This window comes from Pongo abelii, chromosome 6, assembly GCF_028885655.2.
Source record: "Pongo abelii isolate AG06213 chromosome 6, NHGRI_mPonAbe1-v2.0_pri, whole genome shotgun sequence".
Classification (NCBI taxonomy): Eukaryota; Metazoa; Chordata; class Mammalia; order Primates; family Hominidae; genus Pongo; species Pongo abelii.
In genome coordinates, this window is record NC_071991.2 from 141,107,938 (window position 1) to 141,123,259 (window position 15,322).

The following is a 15,322-nucleotide window of genomic DNA, read 5'->3' on the forward strand; positions in this document are numbered from 1 at the left end:
CCCTCTACCCTCCAACAGGCCCCAGCATGTGTTGTTCCCTACCATGTGTCCACGTGTTCTCATCATCCAACTCCCACTTATAAGTGAGAACATGTGGTATTTGGTTTTCTGCTCCTGCATTAGTTTGCCAAGGATAATGGCCTCCAGCTCCATCCATGTCCCTGCAAAGGACATGATCGTGTTCCTTTTTATGGCTGCATAGTATTCCATGGTGTATATGTACCACATTTTCTTTATCCAGTTTATCTTTGATGGACAGTTAGATTGATTCCATGTTTTTGCTAATGTGAATAGTGCCCTGCAAAGGATATGATCACATTCCTTTTTATGGCTGCATGGTATTCCATGATGTATATGTACCACATTTCCTTTATCCAGTTTATCATTGATGGGCATTTAGATTGATTCCATGTTTTCACTATTGTGAATAGTGCTGCAATGAACAGATGCATGCATGTATATTTATAATAAAATGATTTATATACTTTGGGTATATACCCAGTAATGGGATTGCTGGGTCAAATGGTATTTCTGCCTCTAGGTCTCTGAGGAATTGCCACACTATCTTCCACAAGGGTTGAACTAATTTACACTCCTATCAATATTGTGAAATCATACATTTTTCTCTACAACCTCACCAGCATCTGTTGTTTTTTGACTTTTTAGTAATAGTCATTCTTAATGGTATTAAGAATGTGGTTTTGTGGTTTTGATTTGCATTTCTCTAATCATCAGTGATGTTGAGCTTTTATATGTATATATATATATTTTTAAGCTGGATGTATGTCTTCTTTTGAGAAGTGTCTGTTTGTGTCCTTTGCCCACTTTTTAGTGAAATTGGATTTTTTTCTTGTGAATTTAAGTTCCTTAAAGATGCTGGATATTAGACCTTTGTCAGATGGATAGACTGCAAAAATTTTCTCCCATTCTGTAGGTTGTCTGTTTACTCTGTTGATAGCTTCTTTTGCTGTGTAGAAGCTTTTCAGTTTTGTTAGATCCCATTTATCAATTTTTGTTTTTGTTGTGATTGCTTTTGGTGTCTTTGTCAGGAAATCTTTTCACATGCCTATGTCCTGAATGACATTGCCTAGGTTTTCTTCTAGGGTTTGTATAGTTTTGGGTTTTACATTGAAGTATTTAATCTATCTTGAGTTGATATTTGTATACGGTGTAAAGAAGGAATCCAGTTTCAATTTTCTGCATATGGCTAGCCAGTTCTCCCCGCACCATTTATTAAACAGGGAATTCTTTCCCCACTGCTTATTTTTGTCAGGTTTGTCAAAGATCAGATGGTTGTAGGTATGTGGCCTTATTTCTGGGTTCTCTATTTTGCTTAATTGGTCTATGTGTCTGTTCTTGTACCAGTACCATGCTGTTTTGGTTACTGTAGCCCTGTAGTATAGTTTGAGGTCAGGTAGTGTGATGCCTTCACCTTTGTTCTTTTTGCTTAGAGTTGGCTTTGCTATTCTGGCTATTTTTTTAGTTCCATATGAATTTAAATTTTTTTTTTCTAATTCTGTGAAAAGTGTCAATGGTAGTTTAATGGGAATAGCATTGAATCTATAAATTGCTTTGGGAAGTATGGCCATTTCCAACATATTGCTTCTTCCTATCCATGAGAATGGAATGTTTTTCTATTTGTTTGGGTCATTTCTGATTTATTTGAGCAGTGGTTTGTAGTTCTTCTTTAAGAGGTCGTTTGCTTCTCTTATTAGCTGCATTCCTATGTATTTTATTCTTTTTGTGGCAGTGGTGAATGGGAGTTCATTCATGATTTGGCTCTCAGTTTGCCTGTTGTTGGTGTGTAAGAATGCTGGTGATTTTTCCATGTTGATTTTGTATCTTGAGACTTTGCTGAAGTTATTTACCTTTCAGAAGCTTTTGGGCTAAGACAAGGGGGTTTTCTAGATATAGGACCATGTAATCTGCAAAAAAAGGTAGTTTGACTTCGTCTCTTCCTATTTTAATACTGATATGGTTTGGCTGTGTCTCCACCCAAATCTCATCTTGAATTGTAGCTCCCACAATTCTCATGTGTTGTGGGAGTGACCTGGTGGGAGGTAATTGAGTCATGGGAGTGGGTCTTTCCCATGCTGCTCTTATGATAGGGAATGAGTCTTACAAGATCTGATGGTTTTATAAGCAGAAGTTTCCCTGCACAAGCTCTCTTTTCCCTGCTACCATCCAGTAAGACATGACTTGCTTCTCCTTGCCTTCCACCATGATTGTGAGGCCTCCCCAGTCATGTGGAACTGTGAGTCCATTAAACCTCTTTCCTGTATACATTACCCAGTCTTGGGTATGTCTTTATTAGCAGCATAAAAAGGTGCCAATACAATATCTTTTATTTCTTTCTCTTGCCTGACTGCCCTGGCAAGAACTTCCAATACTACATTGAATAGGAATGGTGAGAGAGGACAGCCTCGTCTTGTGCTGGTTTTCAAGGGGAATGCTTCTAGTTTTTGTTCATTCAGTGTGATATTGGTTGTGGGTTTGTCATCTATGGCTCTTATTATTTTGAGGTATGTTATTTCAATACCTAGTTTATTGAGAGTTTTTAACATGAAGCGATGTTGAATTTTACCAGAGGCTTTTTTTTTTGCATTTATTGAGATAATCATGTGGTTTTTGTCTTTAGTTCTGTTTATGTGATAAATCACATTCCTTGATTTGGGTATGTTGAACCAGCCTTGCATCCTGGGGATGAAGCCTACTTGATCATGGTGGATAAGCTTTTTGATGTGCTGCTGGATTTGGTTTTCCAGTATTTTGTTGAGAATTTTTGCATCAATGTTCATTAAGTGTATTGGCCTAAAGTTTTCTTTTTTTGTTGAATTTCTGCCAGGTTTTGGTATGAGGATGATATTGGCCTCATAGGATGAGTTAGGGAGGAGTCCCTTCTTTTCAATTTTTTGGAATACTTTCAGTAGGAATGGCACCACCTCTTCTTGGTATCTCTGGTAGAATTCAGCCGTGACTCTGTCTGGTTCTGGGCTTTTTTTTGGTTGGTAGGCTATTTATTACAACCTCAATTTCAGAACTCATTGATCTAGTCAGGAATTCAATTTCTTCCTAGTTCAGTCTTCAGTGGGTGTATGTGTCCAGGAATTTATCAGTTTCTTCTGGATTATCTAGTGTATGTGCATAGAGGTGTTTATAGTATTCTCTGATGGTTGTTTGTATTTCTGTGAGGTCGGGGTGATATCCTCTTTATCATTTCTGATTGGGTCTATTTGATTCTTCTCTCTTTTCTTCTTTATTAGTCTACCTAGTGGCCTATTTTATTATTTTTTTAAGAAAACCAGCTTCTGAATTAGCTGATTTTTTGAAGGGCTTTTTGTGTGTCTCCTTCAGTTTATCTCTGATCTTGGTTATTTCTTGTTTTCTGTTGGTTTTAGGGTTTGTTTGCTCTTGGTTTTCTAGTTATTTTAGTAGTGATGTTAGGTTGTTAACTTTAGATCTTTCCAGCTTTATGATGTGGGCATTTAGTGCTATAAATTCACCTCTTAACACTGCTTTAGCTGCATCCAAGAGATTCTGATATGTTATATCTTTGTTTTCATTTGTTTCAAAAAACTTCTTGATTTCTGCCCTAATTTTATTATTTACCCAAAAGTCATTCAGGAGCAGGTTGTTCAATTTCCACGTAGTTGTATGGTTTTGAGTGAATTTCTTAATCTTGAGTTCTAATTTGATTGCACTGTGGTATGAGAGAATGTTTGTTATGACCTCAGTTCTTTTGCATTTGCTGGAGGAGTGTTTTACTTCCAACTATGTGATCAATTTTAGAGTAAGTGCCATGTGGCAATGAGGAGAATGCATATTCTGTAGTTTTTGGGCAGAGAGCTTTGTAGATATCTGTCAGGTCCGCTTGATCCATAGCTGAGTTCAGATCTTGAATATCTTTGCTAATGTTCTGTCTTGATGATCTATCTAATATTGTCTGTGGGGTGTTAAGGTCTCCTACTATTATTGTGTGGGAGTTTATAAGTCTCTTTTTAGGTCTCTAGGTACTTGCTTTATGAATCTTTATATTTTGGGGGCATATATATTTAGGATAGTTAGCTCTTCTTGTTGAATCAAACCCTCTACCATTATGTAATGCCCTTCTTTGCCTTTTTTGATCTTTGTTGACTTAAAGTCTGTTTTATCAGAAACTAGGATTGCAACCCCTGCTTTTTTCTGTTTCCCATTTGCTTGGTAAATTTTCCTCCATCCCATTATTTTGAGCGTATGTGTGTCTTTGCATATGAAATGAGTCTCTTGGGGGCAGCATATTGATGGGTTTTGATTCTTTATCCAGCTTGCTATTCTGTGTCTTTTAATTGGGGCATTTGGTCCATTTACATTTAAAGTTAGTATTGTTATGTGTGGATTTGATCCTGTCATCATGATGCTAGATGGTTATTTTGTAGACTTGTTTATGTGGTTGCTTTATAGTGTCACTTTTTTGTATACTTCAGTGTGTTTTTGTAGTGGCTGGAAATGGTGTTTCCTCTCCATATTTAGTGGTTCTTTCAGGAGCTCTTGTAAGGCAGGTCTGGTGGTCATGAATTCCCTCAGCATTTGCTTGTCTGTAAAGGATCTTATTTCTCCTTCACTTATGAGGCTTAGTTTGATTAGATATGAAATTCTGCATTGAAAATTCTTTTCTTTAGTAACATTGAATATTGGCCCCCAATATTTTCTTTCTAGTAGGGCTTCCACTGAGAGGTCCATGGTTAGTCTGATGGGCTTCCCTTTGTAGGTGACCTGGCTTTTCTCTCTGTCTTCTCTTAATATATATTTTTTCTTTCATTTTGATCTTGGAGAATCTGATGATGATTATGTGTCTTGGGGATGATCTTTTTGTAGAGTGTCTTACTGCGGTTCTCAGAATTTCCTGAATTTGAATGTTGGCCTGTCTTGCTAGGTTGAAAAAGTTCTCCTGGATGATATCCTGAAGTATGTTTCTGTTCTTCCCATCTCTTTCAGGTACTCTAATCTGTCACAGATTCAGTGTCTTTACATAATCTCATATTTTCAGGGGTTTTATTCATTTCTTTTCATTCTTTTTTCTCTATTCTTGTCTGCCTGTCTTAATTCAGAAAGCCAGTCTTCAAGCTCTGAGATTCTTTCCTCTGCTTGGTCTATTCTGCTATTAATACTTGTGATTGAATTGTGAAGTTATTGTAGGGTGTTTTTCAGCTCTAACAGGTGAATTATATTCTCTCTAAACTGGCTATTTTGACTGTCAGCTCTTGCATTGTTTTATCTTGGTTCTCAGCTTCTTTGCATTGGGTTACAACGTGCTCCTTTAGCTCAGCGAAGTTCATTTTTATCCACATCCTGAAGCTTACTTCTGTCATTTCAGCCATCTCAGCCTCAGCCTAGTTCTGAACCCTTGCTGGAGAGGTGTTGCAGTCATTTGGAGGAAAAGGGCTGCTCTGGCTTTTTGAGTTTTCAGCATTTTTGTGTTGATTATTTCTCATCTTGCTGGGCATATCTACATTCAATCTTTGAGGTTGCTGACATTTGGATGGGTTTTTGTGGGTTTTCTTTGTTGTTATTGCTTTCCGTTTGCTTGTTTTAACAATTTGGCCACTCTTTTGCAAGGCTGCTGTGGTTTGCTGGGGGTCTGTTCTAGCTGCTGGTCACCTTAACTTTTCTCGTACCTGGAGGTATCACCTGTGAAACATCAAAGATGGTAGCCTGCCCTCTCCTCTCTGGAAACTCCATCCCAGTGGAGTACTGACCTGTTGCAGGCCCTGAACGCACCTGTAGGAGGTGGCTGGAGATTGCAGTTGGGAGGTCACTCAGTCACAATGAAGAGGATCAGGGACCCACTTAAGCAGTCTGGCTGCTTTTTGGTACAGCAGCTGTGTTGTGTTGGGGATCCCTTCAGCCCCCGGTTGGTTTGGGCTCTCCAAGGCCCACAGGCTGGACTGGTTGAGACGCCCAAAAGCCAAGGTGGAGGCCTGCCCCAACCCCTGGGCACTCCATCCCAGGGAGAAATTAGAACTCTGTCAGCTATAGAATATGGGTAAGAGTGGCTGAAGGCTTCAGCTAGGAGGTCTCCCCCAGTGGAGAGAAATGGATTGGGATTCTGCATAAAGAAGCAATCTGGCCACACCTCAACAAAACAGTGTGTGGTGTGAAGAACCACCTCTGTCCCTGTCAGCTTGGACTCTCCAAAGCCTGCAGGCTGGAGTCTGAGTCTTCCAAACAGCAAAGATGGTGGCTCTCCCTTCCCCCTGGGGGCTCTGTCTTAGGGAGACAGCAGAGCTCTGTCCATAGAATATGGGTAGGAGGGTTGGCTGGAGTCCTAGGTGGGAGTGGCTGGAGGCCCCAGCAGGGAAGTCCTCCCCAGCATGGAGGAATGGATCAGGGTCCCACCTAAAGAAGCAGCCTGGCCACCTTCTGGCAAAGCAGCTGTGTGTGCTGGGGGAACCCTTCCTCCTGGATCATTTTGGCTCTCCAAAGCCCACAGGCTGGAATGGCTGAGTTGATCAAACAGCAGAGATGATGGCTTACCCCTCTCCTGGATCCTCCATCCCATCTCAGGCAGGCACTACCCTGTTGCTGGTGGTTGGCTGGAATTCCAAGCCTGTGGGTATTAACTTATGAGGTGCTGTGGAAGTGAGGCTTACAGACCGATGCTGCTCAGCTCCCTGGATTCAGCCCCCTTTCTAGGGGTATGCACTGGTCTCTGGCCTTGCCTGAGCTGCAGACACCCTTGTCAGGGATCCCAGGGCAGGAGTATGTAAAGCTCTTGGGTCTCTGTATGTGTCTGAGCAGCTGCTCTGCAGAGACTTCACACAGCTCTGTGTTTGGAACCAAGGCCCAGATGGCATGGGCCCATGAGGGGGCCTCCTGATCCATGTGTTGCAAAGATCCATGGGAGAAGTGTGGTTTCCCGGAATCACACAATCACTCACTGATTCCCTTGGCTGGTGGTGGGCAGTTATTTTCAGTCTGGTCCAAAAATGATGTTTTAATATATCTTAGACCAAAGGTAAGAACATTGTAAGCATTAGTGAGTATCAAATGAGGTAATGTGTAAAAAAACCCTTTGTAAACACATTATCTAAATGAAAAAGCTTTGTATGAAGGATGAGAGATGGAAAACAGAATCTAATGAAACACACATGACAACAACTTAACCCAAGTCTTTCTAATAGGTTTGGGAGATTGTGACTGCAGGGCAGAGCAGTTGGATGCCATCCTCTGGCTCTCTGGTTGGAACCCTACTCTTCTCTTTCTTTCATTTCTTCTGTGGCCAGAAGAAGTCACTGTAGAAATTGCCAAGAACAGAAGCTGGCTCTGGTACCTACCTAGCTGCTGAGTTCCTGAGCTCTGCACCTGGGAGCCCATGGCTTTCCACAGAGCCTGTTTCTTTTGTCAGCACTGTCAAGAACCAAGCTTTGGTGACTCGTGAGTGCTCCTGATATTTTCACAACTGAAAGGAGTAAAATGCAAAAGAGAATCATAGGAAAGAATAAAACCTGGATGGAACTTTTAGGATTATCATTTCAACCTTGTCATCTTCCTCAAGAAATGAGGAAACTGAGGCTCAGAGAGCAAGGGTGATTGACTCAGGGTTATTGGCTAGTTAGGAGCAGGACTGGAACTGATCTGGAATCCGAGGATCACAAGACCCATTTTCTTCCTGCGACATCCCACTGGGTGATCACTCATGGGCATGGGGAATGTGTTACAGTGGCTAGTGAGGGAAGCACAGGACAAGTTTAACTTATAGGTGAGGAGGAGGATGCCAACAAAGGCTTAGTGTTTGGGATGTCATTCCAGGAGGTCCAGTGGGAGGCCTTGGACTGACACCAGACTTTGTGGGAAACCAGGTTGAAGAGTGCTTGGCAACGGCCAGTGGCCTGGAGGTCCAGTTCACCAAATCAGTTTTCCTCTTTTAGTTTTATCTGCAAAAGGGAAGCACCCACCCCATGGTTTTAGTAAGGGTATGAATCTCACACACCTGGACTTTCTACTTTTTCTGCAGCCAGGAGGTAGAGCTGGAAAAAAATCTCTACCAAGTCAGACTCCTTTGCTTCTCTTTTCTCACTTCTAACAAACTAACTGAAAGGTAGAGAGGGCATTTTCTCTTTTTATTGGATGCTTTTCTAGTTTCTAAACTGAGCCTGATATCTAGAGTTGGGGGACTAACTGACTGACTGAACATCACACTGAGTAGTGGCTTCTTAAAATTCACCCTCTCATCTAGGTGGTGGAGGAAGCCAAAGAACTATAATTTGTGAGGGAAACAGGGGTGGGAATCCTCAGAAAATCCTTTCCCTTATTGGCCCCCACCTTATCTGTTCCCAGGGTTTGTATTCCTTTGTGCTGAGATCTCATTCTGAAAGAAGTGTGAGCCAGCACATTCTACAGAACCTGTATTTTAAAAGTTTATTCTTATTTTTATGAAAGTAGTAGAATCTTGGTTAAAAAAATTATAAACAGCACACAAAAATTTAAGGAAAATAAAATGCCTCCATCCTTCTTCATTCTTCTCTCCATTATATATTTTACCAGAAGTAATCAATGTTAATATTAGGTTGGTAATATATAGTACAATCATCCATATATTGAAATATACTTTATGGGATTGTATACAATTTTTTTCTTTTATGGTTCATGATTTTATGTCTACCCCAAGAAATCTTTGCCATCCTAAGATCACAAAGATTTTCTTGTTGTTTTTCTAGAAGCTTTATGGTTTTACCTCTTACATTTAGGTTTTTTATCCATTTCATGTTAATTTTGTATATGAAGTGAGGTAAGGATTGAGGTTCATTTTCCCCATTTATGTATATACAAATGTTTTAGCACTGTTTGTTGAAAAGACATACCACAAATTTTGATAGACAGTATTGTGTTTTCATTTTTATTTAGTTCAAAAGATTTTCCAATTTCCCTTTTCATTTTTGCTTTGGCCAATGGGTTAACCAAACAAGTAGTGTTTAATATCTAAATATTTGTGAGATCTTCCAGTTATCTTTCTGGCATTAATTTCAAATTTAATTCTATTGTGATTAGAGACATAGTCTGCATGATTTCAGTCTTTTAAAATTTCTTGAGATTTGCTTCATGGCCCAGTGGATTATCAGTCCTGATGAATGCTCCATGTGCACTTGAAATGGATGTGTGTTCTGCTGACGTTGGATGGAGTGTTCTATAAATGTCAGCTAGGTCCAGTTGGTTGATAGCATTGTTCAAGTCTTCTATAACCTCTGTATCCTTACGGATTTTCTGTCTACTTGTTCATTTACTGAGAGGCAAGTGTTGAATTATTCTACTCGAATTGTGTATTTTTTTATTTTTAATTTTAGACAGAATCTGGCTCTGACATGCAGGCTATGGTGCAGTGGCGCAATCACAGCTCACTGCAACCTCTGCCTCCCAGGCTCAAGCAATCCTCCCACCTCAGCCTTTGCAGTAGCTGGGACCACAGGCATGCATCACCATGCCGGGCTAATTTTTTAATATTTTGTAGAGGCAGTGTCTCACTATGTTGCCCAGGCTGGTTTCAAACTCTTAAGCTCAAGAGATCCACCTGCTTTGGCCTCCCAAAGTGCTGGGATAACAGGCATGAGCCATTGGGCCTGGTCTGATACCTTTTTAAATTTTTGTCCTTTTTTTGCTGCATATATTTTGAAGCTCTGCTGTTGGATGCTTATACATTCAGGAGGTCAAGCTTACTATTATTTTATTTTACAGTGCCTAAACTATTGTTAATTCCATCTAGTGAAATTTAAATTTTATGTATTTTATTTTTCATCTTTACAAGTCTTATTTAGTTACTTCTGTTTCTAGGCCTGTATTTGTTGACCAATCTGTTCCAGGTTATGAATCTTATTTTCCTGTTTTTTTATGGTCTAGTAATTTTTTTATTGAATGTTGTAAATTAGAAATCTTAAGTTATTTAATACTTGGTTTTGTTGTATTCTATTGAAGCATTTTAGACTTTTTCTGACAGTTACTTGTAAATTAGTTTGATGCTTTTGATTTTTTTAAAAGCGAATTTAGGGTAGGTCTATGGCAGTCTTTTTCTAGGGCTACTAATTTTGCTCAACTTCTAAGACGTAGCATCTTTGCAACTCATATGGAGTGCTTTGTATATTCAGTAACGTTTCTTCACTCTGGCCAAAGAGTGCTAAAATGAATCCTGGCCCCGTAGGAGTTCTGGGAATTGTTTGTTTTATAGCACTCCAGCAATTTTTCTTTCTTTGGAGGTTGTTTTTTTCTCAGTCTTATAGGGTTTCACACTACTCACATACGGATTGGTGTTTAGCCAAGGACTCAAAGACTGATTTCTGGAACCATTTTCCTGTGTAGCTTATTTTTCCCTCTAATCTCTGCATCCTTCACTGAGTAAGATTTCCAGGTCTGTTTAAATTCTCTCTCTTTGTGCTACAATCTGGATATTGCCTCCTGGCAGAAAGTCTGGGTGATTGTAAGAATCACCTCATTATTTTTCCTTCTCACAGGAATCACAGTTTTGTGCTGTTTTTTTCATATCTGAAAACAATGTTTTTAAACTGTTTTCCAGTTTTCTAGTTGCTTGTGGTAGCTGGGTAATTCTGTCCTGTTACTTCTTCACATCTGGGAGTAGAAGGCCTGTATTATTTTTCAAAATCGATTATTCTATATTCTTAGAGAGTTCTTTCACTTTATCTTTCAACCATCTTACTGATTTTTTAAAAAAGATTTCAGCAATAAGAACGTCCTGTTTAGCCGGGCGCGGTGGCTCACGCCTGTAATCCCAGCACTTTGGGAGGCTGAGGCAGGTGGATCACAAGGTCAGGAGATTGAGACCATCCTGGCCAACATGGTGAAACCCCGTCTCTACTAAAAATACAAAAAATTAGCCAGGTGCAGTGGCAGGCGGCTACTCAGGAGGCTGAGTCCCGGCTACTCAGGAGGCTGAATCCCAGCTACTCAGAAGGCTGAGGCAGGAGAATGGCGTGAACTTGGGAGGCGGAGCTTGCAGTGAGCCGAGATCTAGCCACTGCGCTCTAGCCTGGGTGACAGAGTGAGACTCTGTCTCAAAAAAAAAAAAAAAAGAAAGAAATACCCAAGACCAACTCTTGCCTCTTCTACCTTCTGGTAGTATGATCTTTCTCAGAATAATTAAAAGCACCATGTTATAGTATCACCCCTCTTCTCTTATTCTTGACTGCCCTTTTAGTCTCTTGAGAATTGCTTTCTCCAGTTGTTTATGGGATACAGTCTGCAGAGCAATGTCTCAGCTGCCTTAAAAAGCAGAAGTCCAAAGCAGAAGGACAAGTGTTATGTTCTTTGATTAGTAGTATCCTTGGGTTTCTGTGAATTATTTGGATATTAGGAAAAAGTCCTCTCAGGATATAGTAATTCACTGGATGATTATATTTTAAACATTTTTACAAGTGTTTATCTTTCTTGGTGTTATCACATAGCTTGTATTAGAGTTAAGATCTTTCTGGGGGATCAGATGACATTTTAACTAAAAGTCAGAGCATGAATATCTTTTTAAGATTATTTTTGAGTCAGGGTCTAGCTATGCAGCCCTGGCTCAAGCTCAGTGGCATGACCGCAGCTGACTGTAGTTTGAACTCCCGAGTCAGGCAGTCCTCCTTCTCAGTCTCCTGAGTAGCTGGGACTGCAAGTGCACCACCACACCCGGCTAATTTTTTTTTTTTTTTTTTTTTTTTTTTTACTAAGTCTCGCTGTGTCGCCAGGCTGGAGTGCAATGGCGCAATCTCAGGTCACTGCAATCTCTGCCTCCTGGGTTCAAGTCATTCTCATGCCTCAGCCTCTTGAGGAGCTGGGACCACAAGCACGTGCCACCACACCCAGCTAATTTTTGTATTTTTAGTAGAGATGGGGTTTCACCATGTTGGCCAGGATGGTCTCGATCTCTTGACCTCATAATCCATCCACCTCAGCCTCCCAGCAGGCTAATTTTTAAAATTTTTATTTTTAGAGACAGGGTCTTGCTATGGCGCTATGGTGTTCAAGCTAGTCTGAGGCTTTTGATAAGTATAATTAAAGTATCCACTGTCAATATTTTCTTTGTGAATTAAATAGCTTAATATAGTTTATTATTTTAGTTTGTATTTCTTTGTTGTTGGGACTAAATATTTTTTCATATGCTAAATGTTATAGAACAAGTTCTACCTTTGTATTTATTTTATTTCTCCATTTTTCTGTTTGCATGTTCTCCATTTTCCTATTGATTGGTAAGTGCCCTTTAAATTAACGTACAGTGAAATTGACTTTTGGGGGTGTATTAGTTCATTTTCACGCTGCTGATAAAGACATACCCAAGACTGGGAAGAAAAACAGGTTTAATTGGACCTACAGTTCCACATGGCTGGGGAAGCCTCAGAATCATGGCAGGAGGCGAAAGGCACTTCTTACATGGCAGCAGCAAAAAATGAGCAAGAAGTAAAAGCAGAAACCCCTGATATACCCATCAGATCTTGTGAGACTTATTAACTACCATGAGAATAGCATGAGAAAGACCAGCTACAATCAACAGAACTGAAATAGTAAGTATTGGTGAGGCTGTGAAGAAATTGGAATCCTTGTTCATTGCTGGTTCTTTGCTGGTGGGAGTGTAAAATGGTTCAGCTGTGGTGGAGAACAGTTTGGCAGTTTCTTAAAAAAGTTGAACTTACAATTATCATATGACCAAGTGCTTCCACTCCTGGGTAAATATTCGAAAGAATTGAAAACAGGTATTCAAACAAAAATTTGTACATGAATGTTCATAGTAGCACTATTCACAATAGCAAAAATGTAGAAACAATTCCAATGTCCGCTATCTGATGATTGAATAAACAAATGTGTTATATCCATACAATGGAATATTATTCAACCATAAAAAGAAGCGAAGCACTACTACATAACTACAATATGGAAAGACCTCAAAAACATTATGCTAAGTGAGAAGTTAGACACAAAAGGCCACATACTGCATGATTGATTCCCTTTATATGAAATGTCCCAAACTGGCAAATCCATAGAGACAGAAACCAGGTTAATGGTGGTCAGGACTGCTTACAGTGTGTGGGGTATCCTTTTGGGGTGTTGAACGTGTTTTGGGGCAGATAGAGATGAGGTTGCACAACACTGTGGATTCATTGACTAGATGTCAATGAATTATCCACTTTAAAATGGCAAAAACTGTGAATCATGTGATATGTGAGCTTTACCTCAATTAAAAAGTTTTAATAGCAGTTTTAAAGGGTGCTCTTCATTTCCTGTTTTTCAACCCTTTAGCTTTGTTGCAACAGATTGAGTAAAAGTTTGAACTGTTTTCAATTTATGTTTTTCCGTTGCTGTTGTTTCTTTGCTTGTTTTGGTTTGTTTGTTTTCTTTTGTGGTCAAGACAAACCAGAGATTCATAATGTTTAGTTAAGGAGATGTTTTAGTCTGATTTTTAAAAGATTATTTTAAACATTTTTCAGAATAAAATCATCACTGCTTTGCTTTATGATCTAGGATTTTAGAGCTCAAAAGTGTGTGTATTAAAAGAGTGGAACAAAACTATCCCCAATGAGGAAGCAAGATTCTTTCTTTGCTGAATGCCATGGGTCACTCTAATCATGCATAGCATGGCCTCCCAGTCAGGATGAGCTCTGAGCACAGCCCTCGATGTTCACAAGGGGATATTCTTAGACCTGACTGTGTACAAGATGTTTGTTTGAGGTCCCGCATATCTGACTTTCTGGCCAGCAATTTGCCACCACTGCAAATTTGAAAGGGAAACAAGCAGAGGGATGCTCACGTGACTGGCACACAGCCCAGTCACACTCATCAGAGCTGAGAGATCATTACTGTGACTTTGGCTCCAAACCCATGGGTGAATCCCCCACCCTAGTGAGCTGGGCTGGATGGACCATGTGTGAGTTACTAGGGTGGCCTTTGCACCTCTGACTTAAGGCCTGTTTGATCCTATGGGCACAGTGAATTTTGTAACTTAAAGCTTTCTTCCCTCCTTTTCTCACTTACTACAGAAACATATATTTAAATATTTTTACCAAGAAATAGACTTTCTTGGAAGACATTTTGTGCACTGCCCTGACTTCTAATTTAATCTTTCTTCCTAATTCATATACACTGGTATATCTTTTCTTCTCCCTCCCCCTTTCTTTCATTTGAGAAAATGAATATATTTCATTTAACTTTCTGTAGGGTGCGTGTATTTTTAAGTTGTTGTAATTCACATTGGGAATAAGGCGTGGGCCAAAGATAAAGTCCGGATAAAATCCATTTTTCTATTACCTCAAAAGAGAGTAGTACAGATTGTGGTCCTCCCACCTGTTCCCTTACACACACACATACACATGCACACACACACAGATGCATACACATACACACACATGCGTACACACGTTATACTGGAGAGCACAGTCCAATGCCCACTGTTTTCAGAGTGAGGCCCTCTTGTTACTCAAACCACTCTCTAATGTTTTAATTCAGAGCTCCTCATCAGAACTCGACTCAGAGCTGCCTTTACATCCTTGTTCCGCAGACTGTAGATGAGAGGATTCAACATGGGGGTCACCACAGCATAAAAGAGTACCACCACCTTTTCCTGCTCAGCTGAGGCCATGGAGCAAGGCTGCATGTAGGTAAAAAGGGGCCATCCCATAGGATATGGAGACCACAGTGAGGTGGGAGGCACAGGTCCCAAAGGCCTTGTGGCGCCCCTGGGTGGAGTGGATCCGCAGGACGGCAACTACAATGAGCGTGTAGGACAGCGAGACGAGGCAGCAGGGCACCAGCAGCACCACCACACTGCAGGCTACTATGACCACCTGATTGAAGGTGATGTCCACACAGGCCAACCTGACCAGTGCCAGTGTCTCACAGGCCACATGGTTCAGCACGTTGTGCCCACAGGTGGGCAGGTGCAGGGTCAGAGCCGTCTCCATAGCAGAATTAGCCAGGCCCACTAGCCAAGAGACAGCTGCCAGTGCCATGCAGAGCCTTGGGCTCATCACTGCTATGTAACACAGAGGGTTGCAAACAGCCTCGCAGCGGTCATAGGCCATTGTGGCCAGCAGCAAAAACTTAGTCCCTGCGAGGGCCAGGGAGAAAAAGAGCTGGGTCCCACACTGGGCAAAGGAGATGGTCTTCTTCTCCAGGAGGAAGTGCACCAGCATCTGAGGGACCCCGCCGGAGGTGTAGCAGATGTCCACGAGTGAGAGGTTGCAGAGGAAGAAATACATGGGCAGGTGGAGTCTCACGTCCAGCCAGATCAGGAGCAGGATGAGCCCATTGCCCAGCAGGGTCAGCAGGTAGGCAGCCCCAAATAAGACAAAGAGTCCAGCCTGGATCTGCC

The 15,322-nt window shown here is 40.8% G+C and overlaps 1 long non-coding RNA gene across 2 annotated transcripts in view; it reads left to right on the plus strand.

Annotated features, from left to right (window-relative positions):
* The window catches only part of LOC129060507 (uncharacterized), a 120,147-nt gene that overhangs the window by 93,413 nt on the left and 11,412 nt on the right, over nucleotides 1–15,322 (plus strand). The window contains exons 4-5 of one of the 2 annotated variants that reach the window (XR_010140946.1): nucleotides 14,510–14,605; nucleotides 15,126–15,278. This is a non-coding gene — a long non-coding RNA (uncharacterized LOC129060507). Of the gene's footprint in view, nucleotides 1–13,479; nucleotides 14,606–15,125; nucleotides 15,279–15,322 lie in introns of those variants that run through there. The other variant, XR_010140947.1, reaches the window with a different exon arrangement.